The sequence below is a fragment of the Mirounga angustirostris genome, unplaced genomic scaffold (genome assembly GCF_029215605.1).
Source record: "Mirounga angustirostris isolate CCGP_5_RB_7025 unplaced genomic scaffold, mMirAng1.0.hap1 SCAF_5, whole genome shotgun sequence".
Taxonomy (NCBI): domain Eukaryota; kingdom Metazoa; phylum Chordata; class Mammalia; order Carnivora; family Phocidae; genus Mirounga; species Mirounga angustirostris.
The window spans coordinates 111,219,252-111,233,464 of record NW_026991713.1 but is presented as its reverse complement, the minus strand read 5'-3'; positions in this window follow the sequence as shown (position 1 = coordinate 111,233,464).

Genomic DNA, 14,213 nt, shown 5'->3' with positions numbered 1-14,213 from the left:
GAGCAGATACATCATTCTGAATCAAAGGAAATTTGCTGGACTGGTGGATATTTCCAGTCTCAAACTGCAGTCCAGTTTTGAAGGAACATTTTGTCAAAATTAAGCATACTATTCTCTTAGAGGAGAGTTTTATTTCATGCACATTTCCAAAATATTCAAAATTCATTTATTCAACTGAGAAATTACATCAAATTGAAAATAGTGGTAGAGGTTTAAAAAAGCAGAATACAGGGGCACCTGGGTGGCTCAGTCGTTGAGCGTCTGCCTTCGGCTCAGGTCATGATCCCAGGGTCCGGGGATCGAGCCCCGCATCGGGCTCCCTGCTCAGCGGGAAGCCTGCTTCTCCTTCTCCCACTCCCCCTGTTTGTGTTCCCTCTCTTGTTGTGTCTCTCTCTGTCAAATAAATAAATAAAATCTTAAAAAAAAAAAAAAAAAAGCAGAATACACTGGCATTCTTTTTCTTGCACTCCTGATATTTCTCACAGTTATTTAATATTTGAAGTGATTAGGTGTGTCCTTATGGAAGATCGTCAATTAAAATAATCAGTTTTGGACATCTTTTGTATTTCAGGGAAGATTGCTGCCAAATGCATCAAAGAAATCTTGGAACAATTGGATATGGCTGAACATACCGAATTTGGTGCCGGTGTCCAACAAAGACCAAAGAGATAGATCATGTTCTTATTTGTGTCTTCTGCAAATCATTCTCACTTTTGGACATGTTTATTTCATGTGTGATTTTTTTGGAATTATGGGAAATTGTGTTTATTCTTTGTCATCCCACCTCATCAATTAAAAATGACCATAGATTGTAGGTAACAAACCCAAAGCCTTTCCCAGAGAAATGGAGTGTTCAGTATGAAGCTGTGCAGACCACAAAGACTAATTAGGAAAAAGTAATCCCAACTCTGAAGTTGGGAGGATCAGCTTAGATTTTATGGAGAAGACCTTTGACTCTGCAGCCACAAAATATTGAACAAGGACTGTTGACATAGAAAATAGAATTAAATTTTGAAGAAGAATATGGAGAAATGACAAAAGATGCTGGCCTTCCATTGCCAGAAGAAACCCAAAGTGCAATGTTTGAATGCCCCAGTTGTTGTCCCCAAGAACTAGACACTAAAGGAATAGGTCAGGGGTGCCTGGGTGGCTCAGTTGGTTAAGTGTCTGCCTTCAGCTCAGGTCATGATCCCAGGGTCCTGGGATTGAGCCTTGCATCGAGCTCCCTGATCAGCTGGGGGGTCTGCTCCTCCCTCTCCCTCTACCTGCCGCTCCCCTGTTTCTGCTCTCTCTCTCTCTGTCAAATAAATAAATAAAATCTTTTTTAAAAATTTAAAAATAAAGGAATAGGTCAAATAATGTCAGTGTTCACGCTCTGATTTTTGCAGAAGAAGGAAAACTGTGGAAGTTTTTAGCAAATATAGAGAAAACTCTACAGTGAATTTTCTGGAGAAAATATTTACAAGATAATGGAAATTTTTTTAATGCGAAGACTTTTGAAAGCCACTGGGATCAACCCCCAAGAAACGAAAACATTGACAGTATTCCGATTTCTTATTGTGAAGTGCCATTTATATGAATCTCTGTTAACTATATTCTTTTTGTAACTATGTGTATATCTGTTGTCTCATGTGGAAGAAACACTTTGTAATTAAAATTCATAAACATTGCTCTTCAATCAATCAACTTCACTTCTGTAAGTGAAGAAAGATGTACACATCTGACCTTGCTATAGAGTGTACTGCACATGCATATGCAGAGAAGATTGACCAAAGATCAGTCTGTCATCGACAGATTTGCATGAGTAACAGCTGGAAACCAGAAACTATAATTTATTCTTTACTGCAACAGAAAAGAAATAGTTTTTTCCTCTCTCAAAAACACATTCATGCAATTAAAAATATCAATCTTTCACATTCTTCTCTCTTTTTAAAATTTTTGCTTTTTTAAAAATTAGTTTCACAGGTAGGATTTAGTGATTCATCAGCTGCATATAACACCTAGTGCTCATTACATCAAGTGCCCTCCTTAATGCCCACCACCCAATTACCCCATCCTTCCACCCACGTCCCCTCCAGCAACCCTCAGTTTGTTGCCTAGAGTTCAGCGTCTCTTATGGTTTGCCTCCCTCTCAGTTTTCATCTTATTTTATTTTTCCTTCCCTTCCCCTATGGTCATCTGTTTTGTTTCTTAAATTCCACATATGAGTGAAATCATATGGTGTTTGTCTTTCTCTGACTGACTTCTTTCACTCAGCATAATATCCTTTAGTTCCATCCACGTTGTTGCAAATGGCAACATTTCATTCTTTTTGATGGTTGAGTAATATTCCATTGTACATATACACCACATCTTCTTTATCCATTCCTCTGTCAATGGACATCTGGGCCCTTTCCGGTTTGGCTATTGTGGACTTTGCTGCTATAAACATTGGGGTGCAGATGGCCCTTCAGATCACTACATTTTATCCTTTGGATAAATACCTAGTAGTGCAATTGCTGGGTCATAGGGTAGTTCTATTTCTAACTTTTTGAGGAACCTCCATACTCTTTTCCAGAGTGGCTGCACCAGCTTGCATTCCCACCAACATTGTAGGAGGGTTCCCCTTTCTCTGCATCCTCACCAACATCTGTTGTTTCCTGACTTGTTAATTTTAGCCATTCTGACTGGTGTGAGGTGGTATCTCATTGATTTGTATTTCCCTGATGACAAGGGATATGGAGCATTTTTTCATGTGTCTGTTGGCCACTTGTATGCTTTCTTTGGAGAAATATCTGTTCAGTCTTCTGCCCACTTCTTGACTGGATTTTTTGTTTTTTGGTGTAGAGTTTGATAAGTTCCTTATAGACTTTGGATACTAGCCCTTTATCTTTTAAATGTAGTATTTCTGTTTATTTATTTATTTATTTTTACTGGCATGGTTATATAGTTGAAGTTCAGTAAGAAACTATTTTCATTGTCTGGGCTTATTTTCTGGTCACAACTATAATTTACTTCATTTTATGATTACAATCGAAAGCAATTTTGTCCTATAGAGGAGGTGAGTATTAAAGAGTGATCTACTCCAGGGGTCATGGTAGGTCTGCCACTGTGATAGAGTCATCTTTGCAAGTTATACAAAGAGGTCCTTTTTTGTAAGGTATTCAGAACAGAGAATAACTTCTTAACTCTTTAGTTTGTTTTCTTTTTAAGATTTTATTTATTTATTTTAGAGAATGAGAGAGAGAGAGCATGAGCAAGGGGAGGGGCAGAGGGAGATAGAGAGAGAGAATCCTCAAGCAGACTCCCTGCTGAGCATGGAGCCTGATACGGGGCCTGATCTCATGGCCCTGAGATCACGAACTGAGTCAAAATCAAGAGTGGGATACTCAACCAACTGAGCCACCCAGACACCCCTAACTTCTCAACTCTTGATTGAATTTTGACACTAGGGCTGGGACTTAGATCCTGTTTCACTATAGCCAGATTGTGGTAGGTGAGAGGGTGTATCACAAAGTTTACACATAGTAGGTGCTTTAATAAACATCTCTTGAACACATGAGTGAATGGAAAAGTGAATGAAGAAGTGAATGAAGCACCCTTCTATCTGGCAATCCCTGTTCTTCATAAAGGAACATGTGGAATCTTAATAGGGCTTGGAAGGGATTTGAAAATACCCTCAAAAGATACCAAGGATGAGATAGTTTATTAGTGAAGGGGCTCCAGAAGTTTTATAACCTTTGGCATGGCTTTTAATATCTTGGTTGTACACAGCCTAGTTAGCAAAAAATTATGAACTATAAAAAAACCCAAAAAATTATGAACCATAAAAACCAAAAAATTATGAACCATTTCCTTAATGAATTAAAATTTAACTTGAGAGGAAGCTAAGTGGTCAAGAAAGGGCAAAATAACAGAAAGTTTGCATGAGTAGGAAATAACATGGAGGGGAGGGATCCCACTGTACCTAAATAGTTATAGCCAACACATGTTTTGGCTCTTTGACACCCAAACTGGAGAAGTGAGGTTTCGTAATTTACAACACTGGTGTGAAACTTAGTAAGACTTTTAGTTCAAAGCTTTAATTGTGGATTCCTCACGTTAGACCTAAAATAGCCCAACTACTCAAGAAGGGTGGTATTTGCTTCCTTCCCCTTCTACTCTCACTGATGGTAATTAAGAACTAAACTGGGATAACTAAAAAAAGGTCCCCCCCCCCAAAAAAGAGGAAGTGTGTGAAAAGGGTTGGTGTGAGTTTTCAGTACATCTTCGGTCCGTGTGTACACTGTCAATTTATCACTATACTTTCTCCCTACTCCAACTCCTGACTCCTTTCAAAAGCACATGCAGGGGCGCTTGGGTGGCTCAGTCGGTTAAGCATCTACTTTGGCTCAGGTCATGATCCCAGGGTCCTGGGATCGAGCCCCACGACCAGCTCTCTGCTTGGCGGGGAGCCTGCTTCTCCCTCTGCCTGACACTCCCCCTGCTTCTGCTCTCTGACAAGTAAGTAAAATCTTAAAAAGAAAACAACTATATCTTCTAAACAACAGGAAGGACATACCACACAACAAAATGTTAATATTTTATTTATTTATTTTTAAAGATTTTATTTATTTGACACAGAGAGAGACAAAACGAGAGAGGGAACACAAGCAGGGGGAGTGGGAGAGGGAGAAGCAGACTCCCCACCGAGCAGGGAGCCCGATGTGGGGCTCGATCCCAGGACCCTGGGATCATGACCTGAGCCGAAGGCAGACGCTTAACGACTGAGCCACCCAGGCGCCCCAAACCTTTAAAAATTCTTGAAAGGAAATTTCAGTGTTTCTTTTTTTTTTTTTAAAGATTTTATTTATTTATTTGAGAGAGAGAGAATGAGAGACAGAGAGCATGAGAGGGAGGAGGGTCAGAGGGAGAAGCAGGCTCTCCACCGAGCAGGGAGCCCGATGCGGGGCTCGATCCCAGGACCCCGGGATCATGACCTGAGCCAAAGGCAGACGCTCAACGACTGAGCCACCCAGGTGCCCCTAAAATGTTAATATTTTAATTGCTACATTTTGATTGCAACTATGTGTTATTTTTACAATGACAAAGAATCACGCTTTGTGATTTTTAAAATGCAACAAAAAAGAGGAAACTCTGAATTCAACCATGCAGTTGAGAGTAGTGTTTCAGGCGTAGTGCCAACAACTGGGATTTGACTTAAAAAAAAACCAAAAAACACCTGGGGTAACCTTGGGGTGAAGGGAAGTTTACATTTGTATAAACTACCCATGTGCTGGCTGCAGCAAAGGTGGGCCCAGAGTGAGAAGGGAAATAAAACACAGGGCTGGTAGCACGTGCCCAGAGGGTAGGCCGGATGCCAGACAGCAGAGCCTGCCAGAACGTTTTTAGGCAGGACTGAGGGATGTCCCAGAGGATGCTGAAGAAAGGCGAAGGGAAGCTGGGGAATGACCTGGAGAAGCCACAGGACACTGCCTGGAGCCGATCAGCCCCACGGGCACAAGGATGGCCTTGCTTGGTTTAGATCCCTAAAGAGGGAAACAGGGAGGGACAGAGGGGAATCTGAGCGAGTTGAGTGGTGGTGGTGTGTGCGTGTATGTGTGTGGTGGGGACTGTGTGTGTGTGTATCACAAGGCACATGGGCAACAGGGCCCTCAGAAAAGACCCCTGGAGAAATTCAAAGAAGGGTACATGCAGCTTGACAAAAGGGAACACCAGATTCTATCTACCAAAAAAAGTGCAAGGTGCCAGAAGGAAGGGTGTCAAAGGTGAAGAACACTTGGGACGGGAGCAAAGATGAGTAAATCACCATGAGGTGACACTCAGTGAGGAGCCCGGCAGGCGAGGGCAGGAACTGGAGGGGTGAGCCAGGGCGAGGAAGTCAGGGCTTGTTTGTTGTGCTGGAGGAGTCTGGGTGGAGGGGAGTGTCGGGGATGGTTTCTGGCTTGTTTGGTGGCAGGCCGGGGCAATCATGTAATGACAGCTTATAGGGACCTTCCTAAAATAACAACCTCAGCAGCAGCTGACAACAACAAATAAAGTAAAACAACAACACAAAAGGAAGCTTGCCTGGGTTCTTCTGAGGGTGTGTTTCACGCTGGGCGGGAGAAGGCACGCCCTCGGGGGTGCGGGTATGAGAAGTGGGGCGATGAGAAGTGGGACTTCCACAGCTGAGGTGGGCAGTGCCAGGGGTCCAGGAGACTCATCGTCCAGGAGCCTCTGGACCTCTCTGCCTGGCAAATCCATCCTCCTGGAAATGCCCCTCCACCCTTCTCGCTCCAGCTCTGGCTGATTCGCTTAGGTATGCAAAGTCGGATCTTGGGACTGGATACCCAATGCCGTGATCTTAATGTTGACCTCTGGGTCAAAAGCACTAATGCATGTCAAACATTCACCAACGACATCAGTTAAACAAAATTAGTTCTTCCTTCCCCAGGTATCAACAAAACTTGGCAGAAGAATCTGAGAATGTAAGCGACATCACCAGTGTCCATACACTACCAATAAACCTATTTCTTGCAGAGGCCTTAATAACCAAGCAGTTAGGAAGTCTCTCCCCTGTGTCCAAGCAGAGATCTCATCGATCCTCCTGAGAGGAGACTGAGAGGAGATATGCCTACACGCGCTGGGTCCTCTCAGGGGTTCCTGGTTGTCCTGCCCCAAGTTCATACATAGGAATTGATGGAACTATTCCCATGGCCATACACACACGCACACACACACACACAACACACACATACACCCCACCAAGGTGCAAAACTTGGGAGCTCAGAAACCACATTTCCTGGCATATGGTAATGCTAACCATCAAAGAGAGACACTCAAGCTGATGCCTCCAAATAGGACCAGAGCTACAGATGGAGTCCAGGTGGCACTCAGATCTCTGGTTCTAAGCTTTCCTCCAGCCCCGCTGCATCCCTGTCCTTCCTACTTAGATCCTTGAATCAATAAATTCCCCTTTGGGGCTAAACTAGCTTGCCTTGGGGGTCTATCCCTTACCGTTGACATGGTGAGGTTACTGAAACACATGTGGCACTTGCCAGAAGGTATCTTATCTGGCTGCCGAGGAAGAAGGGCACAGACCTCACAGCAGAAGCAGGCTGGTTACGGTCTGGGGATTCGTGAGCCACAAGTTCTTGCTCGTGACTTTGGGAATGTCCTGCTGGATGTTGCTGCAGGTGCCTGGAAAGCTGGGGCAAGATGGATAAGGGAAGTAGCATAAAAACTTGGGGGAGGGGAAGGGGAAAGTGGGGGGGAAGACCAGGCAGCAGATGCCCCTGTTATTGCAACTACAACTTCAATGACTATGACCGTGAATATGACAGTGGGTTTAGCCACCCATTTGGGGAGCTTGTCATTCAGAGGAGGAATCTGGCTGATCTGGGGGACAGTCTGAGACGTGCAAGACGTGACTCAAGAAACCATACACTCAGGAGTAGTGACTCAAATCTGCAGGATTAGGACATACACGCATCTCATAAAAGAAAATTCTATGAAATCTCAGCAGTTTGGCAGGTCATAGGTCTACAAACACTGGGTTGACCATAAAACCCCATTTGGGACAGTCCTGGTTTACACCTCTTGTTTTGGTGTGCTGACTGACAGCACCCTCTTTCGTACTCAAAGTATCCTGGTTTGAGGGGCGCCTGGGTGGCTCAGTTGGTTAAGTGACTGCCTTCGGCTCAGGTCATGATCCTGGAGCCCCGGGATCCAGTCCCGCATCGGGCGCTCTGCTCAGCAGGGAGTCTGCTTCTCCCTCTGACCCTCCCCTCCCTCATGTGCTCTCTCTCAAATAAATAAAATCTTTAAAAAAAAAAAAAAAAGTATCCTGGTTTGAATGATAAATTCTGTGGTGGCCCCAGCAAACAGCTAACTTGCCAGTGTGTCACGATGGAAGTGAGGGTTGGGTTTCAAGGTCCCAACATGGCAGTTAATGGTAACTTCTGCGCAAAGGAATGCAGGGAAGCCACAGGGAACAGTGAGAGGGCAGGGGAGGAGGGAAGGAGCAGCTTTGGGAAGAAAGGGGAAAAAAATGAAGCTACTGCCCACTGTTGGTCAGAAAAAAGAGGAAGGTAGAAAGAATAAACAAAATGATATGGGACAAAATCAGCAGCCAGAAGAAAATTGTTGAGGACAGAACAGGTGGAGCCACTGAGGAGATATGATGAGCTCAGAACCACAAGGACACGTGATCCTGGGCACAGCGTGGATGACCTTGGAGAATACTGAAGTGTCACAGATGGAGATGAATGAGTCATGGGGGTAGAACCAGACGGGGCAGAATCCCGGGGATGAGTAATTTGCTGCAGGCAGTTGGGTCGGCGTGTGTCACTGCCAGGGACCAGAGTGGTGCAGAGCTGAGGACAAACAGGTTCGGGACTAACTAAGGTCAAGGACAGAAAACAGACACCGTGAGCCCTCCGAGCAGGCTGTTGCTCTGAGTTCTCCGGAGGATTCAAGCTTTTTACTCTGAGAAATCCAGGGTGACTGGGCAACTCTGGCTCTGGGATAGACATTGAATCCTAAAAAGACGAACATCTAAGACCCACCCCTTAACTCGGGCAGGCAATGTAAAGGAGATCCCTGGGAGTTAGGCATCTTGCAGTGTCCACACCGAATTTAAATTCAAGAGGTAAAGCTGCAGTGGCCTGATTCTCAGGGCAGGGCTTAGGTGTATTTTGAAGAACTCACCGGCCCATGCGATGCTACCAAGAAGCCCCCTCTTTTGGAAATTAACCATGTACACTAGAATAGTAAAGGGCTTCACAAACCTTGAAGTGAAAAAGCAATTTAACCCAGGACTTTTGGAACTTATTTGACTCTGGTACCCACTTTTTTTTTTTTTTTTAATGTAACACAGCTTCTTTTTGAGACACACATCTAAGAAAATGCTTTGGAAATGAGACCCATCTAGGCTTTGACTGCTTAGAACAGACCCGATTTCTCCAGGGCTGAGGGTCCCTCTTTGCCTTTGCCTCCAGGAGCCTTTGCACTATGGGTGTGAGCCAACAGCCATGCTCTTTTGGTTGATAGGAGTTTCAAGTGGGAGATGCCAGTGTGTGTGTGTGTGTGTGTGTCTGTCTGTTTTGTTGGGTTTTATAGTCCTTATGTTGTGCCTTCTCCATCCACCACTCCAGGTCTGCCCCCACCTCCTCCCCTGCCCTCCACTAAGAGGGCTGACCTGTACAACCACATTAGCGTGCTGGGGATCCCTTGTCATCCTCCCTCCTGGCTACTAGTTGTATCTGGATGAGAAGGGCCAGTAGGATAGGAGGAGAAGCATGAGGTTAGGCACTTAGTTCCTTGGTTCTCCTCTGTAACAAGATCCCAGGTGCTGCCATATGGCCCTCTCTTCCTCTCTCTCCTGGCTCTGGTGACCCCTTCCTCCATGCTCCTTGGGCCTTGGGATGGTAATGGAGCCCCCACTGCTCCTCGCCCAGTGGATTGCACTATACCTTCTGGTTTCTCCTCACTCTCCCACATCTGACAAGCAGTCCCTTTACTAAATTCTCCTCAATTTAAGTTCATCATTGCTTCCCGTGGGGACCTTGCTGATATGGTCCTCTTTTGCGGAGACTTTGGATTCATTATTCACTCATTTATTTGGCAGATGCTGATGGAAGCCTGTAGGGAGCCAGGCACTGCCCTGGGCGCAGGGCTACAATGGTGAACAAGACAGAGCAGAGCCCTGCCGGCATGAAGCTGGGTGCGGGAAAGACAATGACATCACTACATGACTGACCACAGGCGGCCCTGAGTACTAGGAAGGGAATAAGCATGGCTCTATTAGAATACGGGTACACCTGTCCCGCCCAGAAGGCCAGGGAAGTCCTCTCTGAAGAGACCTGAGGAACCAAGTGGTGGAAAGCCAAAGGACAATTTTCCAGGCAGAGGACATAATAAGCACCGGGTCCCTGGGGTGGGAGAGACTTTGGCGTGTTGGCCATGCTGTTCTGCTGTTTTCCATGATGGGAAATCTGTTATGGCAGCATCTGCACAGCACTCTGCCTGGAGGAAAAGGAGCCAGCACGACATGGCAGGCAGCGAACAGGTCGTGAGGGGTGAAGCCTTCACATGGCTGCCATGCTTTACCGGGGACCACACAGCTCTAGACCACCTTCTCCTCTGCCCTCCTCCACAAACCGTTCCGTCCTGAGGGGGCTTGGCCACCAGGGGTCCATGTCACTCTCGGCCTCTCGAACTCCGTGTGGTCCCCGCCCCCCCACCATGTGCCAGTGCCCGCGGGCCTTGCACCTTGACCTGCTCCAGATGCAAGAATCGCCCCTGGATGGCTGCGCTCTTGCTGATGAAGGTGGGGGTCATTTTTAGCCCCCCCAGGGGTAGGACATCACAGACAGCTGTTCTCACTTTATTGGGGACTCACCCAACAAAAGAGCTGCTGTCCTTGTTGTGGACATCAAGCATCTGCTCATCCACTTCCTTCACGTGCATGTGGCCCCTGACACGGAGGCCACGGTCAGGCGGCAGCCATGGGACTCCTGGCGTCCGATGTGCTGGATGAGCTGGGGCACGTCAGGGGCTTCTACTGCTGGTTACGCCAGGCTGGCAAGAAATGGCAGGGGCCCCAGTGGTGGTCCTGTCAGGAGGAGTCAGGGTGGGTAGCGGCCAGGTTACCCACGGCTACCAACTCTAGGGAGACGAGCCCTTGGTTTACCTTCTCTGCGCCCACCCGCCTCCACCCCATCCTGGAGACCTCAATGGGTCCCTCCAGCCCAGACTCCCCCCGCCCAAGCTCCATTCACCCCCATCTGGATCATCATACAAGTCAGGGCTGGATCAGGAGGAAACTTTTCTCCTATTCTCCTGGGCCCACTCCTTCTCCCACATCTTTGGGACTCTCATTACTATGCACCCCGTTCGTTGCCTTTGCTGGAATTCTGAGAGCTCTTCTGCATTGTCCCCTCTTTGCACCTTCCACTTGCTCACTGAATCCTGTACCTTCTATGTCTGAATTGTGTCCCCCACTCCCACATTGCAGCCTTTGTAACGTGCCTCACACTCCCCTCTGCTTCCTTGCTCCTCCTGCCTAGGGACTCTGGACATGCCTCGTCACTCTACTACTTAAGCATAAGGGCTCTACATCCTTTTCACATAAAATTAAAATTCCTTAACCCTGCACATCATGCACAATCACCTTGCCTTGGCACTTCTCCAGGCCCATTTCCTAACCTCCTCCCCCCCTCATGCCCTACCCATTCCGGCCCTACTCCTGGCAACCCCGGGCGCTGAGCACACAGCCCACTCTGACAAATGTCCTTCCCACCTTCCAGCCCCATCTCTGCCTGCTTAACCAGTGGGGATTTAGGTTCTCGGGAATCAGCTCAAGTGTCAACTTCTCCAGGAAGGGTCCCTGCCACCTTCAGTCTCTCCTCCAGGCAGGGTTATTCCTTGTGCTATGTGACAAAGACTGGTTGATTCCTCTGTCACCCTCCACTGTGAGTCCCTTGAAGAAAGACTGCGCCTTTCATTTCTGTTTCCCCTGAATTTATTACCATGCCAAGTACATGCTGTGTGTTCAGTGAATTCATAAAGAAATGAAGGTTTCCATAGGGAGTGAGGAAAACAACAGTGAGAAATAGACACGCGGGACGTGGCGCGGACGCAGAGGAAAGAAGAAAGGACAGAAACATCAAACAAGGACCTAGGCAAAGAGGGAGGGAAGTGGAAAGAGGACCGTGAATGTACCATGAGGGCTAGAGGCGCGGGCTGCAGGGATCGAGACGCGAGAAACAGTACGGGAAACATTGTCGCTTACTGAACAGTGGGAATTCGAATAAATCAGTGGGTGAAGACTTCAGTGGGGTTAGTGAAGACAGCATCTTCATTCCATGTGTATAAAAGCAGACAGGAAAAGTCTGTTTCCTTTAGACGCCCAAACTACTATGGAAGACCAAGGAGTTGTGATCCTAGTGTATGATGTAATCAGCCACGTACAGTTAGAGCACTTATAAATGAAATGGCAACAGAAATATTTGCAATAATAAGTGATCTAGAGAGAAGTGAGCTCCATCCCAGTGCCTTCCGTATAAGATACGTTTTAACCTGCTTGTTCTGCTGACTTTCTTTAACCCCCACCTCCAGTTAAACTGGAAGCCGGAAGCAGCCCAGCCTGTGTTGAACAGGTGCCGATTTCTTATGAACTTTATTTGGAATTTCTGGTCATTTGGACATGAAAGCTACCCTGTGAGGAAATCTAACTGTGTGGGAATGAATTAATTCAGTAGAAACACTGAAGCACTAGGGAAAGAAGGAAGGAACGTTTATTTGCTGAACACTTAGTAAGTGACCAGAACCATGCGGAACCATGCGAGAGGCTCTACTGTTTTTTTCATCTGGCATCTTTCCTTTGCCATATTGTTTTCAAACCTAGGCCATCTTCGGAATATGCTTTAATGATTCAAGAAAACACACCCATGATCTCAGATTTTCCCTTGCAGTGGGAGGAAAGTGTGTGGCATAGAGATGGGGCTGGTTCCAGGCACATCTGTGAAGTTAGGAGGTTTTCCCCTAGTAAGACACCACCTCTCCCTCCTATCTGACCTCTGTCCCCTCTGGCCTTCCTTGCTTCACAGTACCATGTAGTAGACTTATTCATGGTAAAGTACCAGCGAGTGAGCCAGGTCTATTTCCCGGGTATTTATAATTTGAATGAAAACTGGAGAGAGGGCAGCGCTTGACTAAGAGAACAAATGACAGGTGGCGAAATTCCAGGCATTGTAAAGAAGACTGTGCTGTAGGAAGGACGGGGGAAGAGTTATCCTTCCCAAGCCCTTCAAAGCACACGGTGTAGGCAGCCGGATCCCCACCCACCTGCAACGTCGATCCACCACGAAGGAGGTGCTGTGTGGTCTTGTTGTACCTCAGATCTCCCAGGCACCTCTAGGACCTCTAGGTACCGAAGAGACAGAGTGAGAGCAGATCTCCCTGGCCGCCTGATGTAAGTAAGCCAGTTGGTCAGTCAAGGCCCACAGCCAGGTCTCAGCCGAGGGTGCCCCGGGTGTCTAGGGGAATCACTCTAGCATGCAGTTCTGTTTGCAGGGCCGAGGAGAGAAATTTCCCCAGACCTCACTGACCACTGTTTATCTCCTTGAGCACACTACAGGTACCTCACCTTTACCACTTCCTTCCCACACCTTCCCTTGCCTTCCCTGCCAATCGAAAAACATTACAGTATTCGTACCTAAGTCTTTGGAGAGATGAGTTTTCCTAATCCAGAAAACAGTGTTGATTCGAAACGACTGCATTTAGAATTAGAATTAGAGGTATTTTGAACTCAAGAGAACAGTTTAGCACCTTTTTTAAAAGTCTTATGGCAACAAAACCCTGAAAAGTAAATAACACGAAAAGATCACTGAATTCCAGAGCAAAAAGAGACCTTAGAAAGGATGTAGTAGAATTCTGTTAATGCAGAGCTGCTGAGACAATCTTGCAAGAAGGGAAGCTGATGGTCTAAAAGACCCAGAGCTGCCAGGAGTCAAAACCAAAAGGAAAGCCTCAGGTTTATCTGACAACGGACCCTGTCCTACTTCTATGACAACAGGGTCCAAAAGACGGAAGAGAGAGGCCCATCATATCATAGTTTATAGTGCGAGGATGAGGCTGGATGGATTCAAATTGGAGATATTTTTCAAAGTGAGATGTAAGAAGTTTAAGGTGGTCAGTAATAGGAAAACCATGAAGCTTTCAGCCTGGTGAATTTATCTTCAAAATTTACCAGAATCTTCAATGGAAGCCCATTTGGCTGGAGAATATAAATTCTTTTTTTTTTTTTAAAGATTTTATTTATTTATTTCAGAGAGAGAGAATGAGAGACAGAGAGCACAAGAGGGAAGAGGGCAGAGGGAGAAGCAGACCCCCTGCTGAGCGGGGAGCCTGATGTGGGACTCAACCCCGGGACTCCAGGATCATGACCTGAGCCGAGGGGGGTCGCTTAACCAACTGAGCCACCCAGGCGCCCCGAGAATATAAATTCTTATGGGAAGAACACCGTCATCCAAGGGCGTTGTGTGCAGTTCCCGACATCAGAATGTGGACTTTGAGCTCTTGCTGAGCAGTGGGCTATGATATCTAATGTCTATGACATGCTGATATCCTAATCCAGAATTTTTGAAAGATAGTACTCTAGTTGGATTTGAACACAAGTATTCAGTTGGAAAACAATGTTGTATAGAACAAAGAATTTCAATCTTTGAAATTGGACAAACATGAATCCA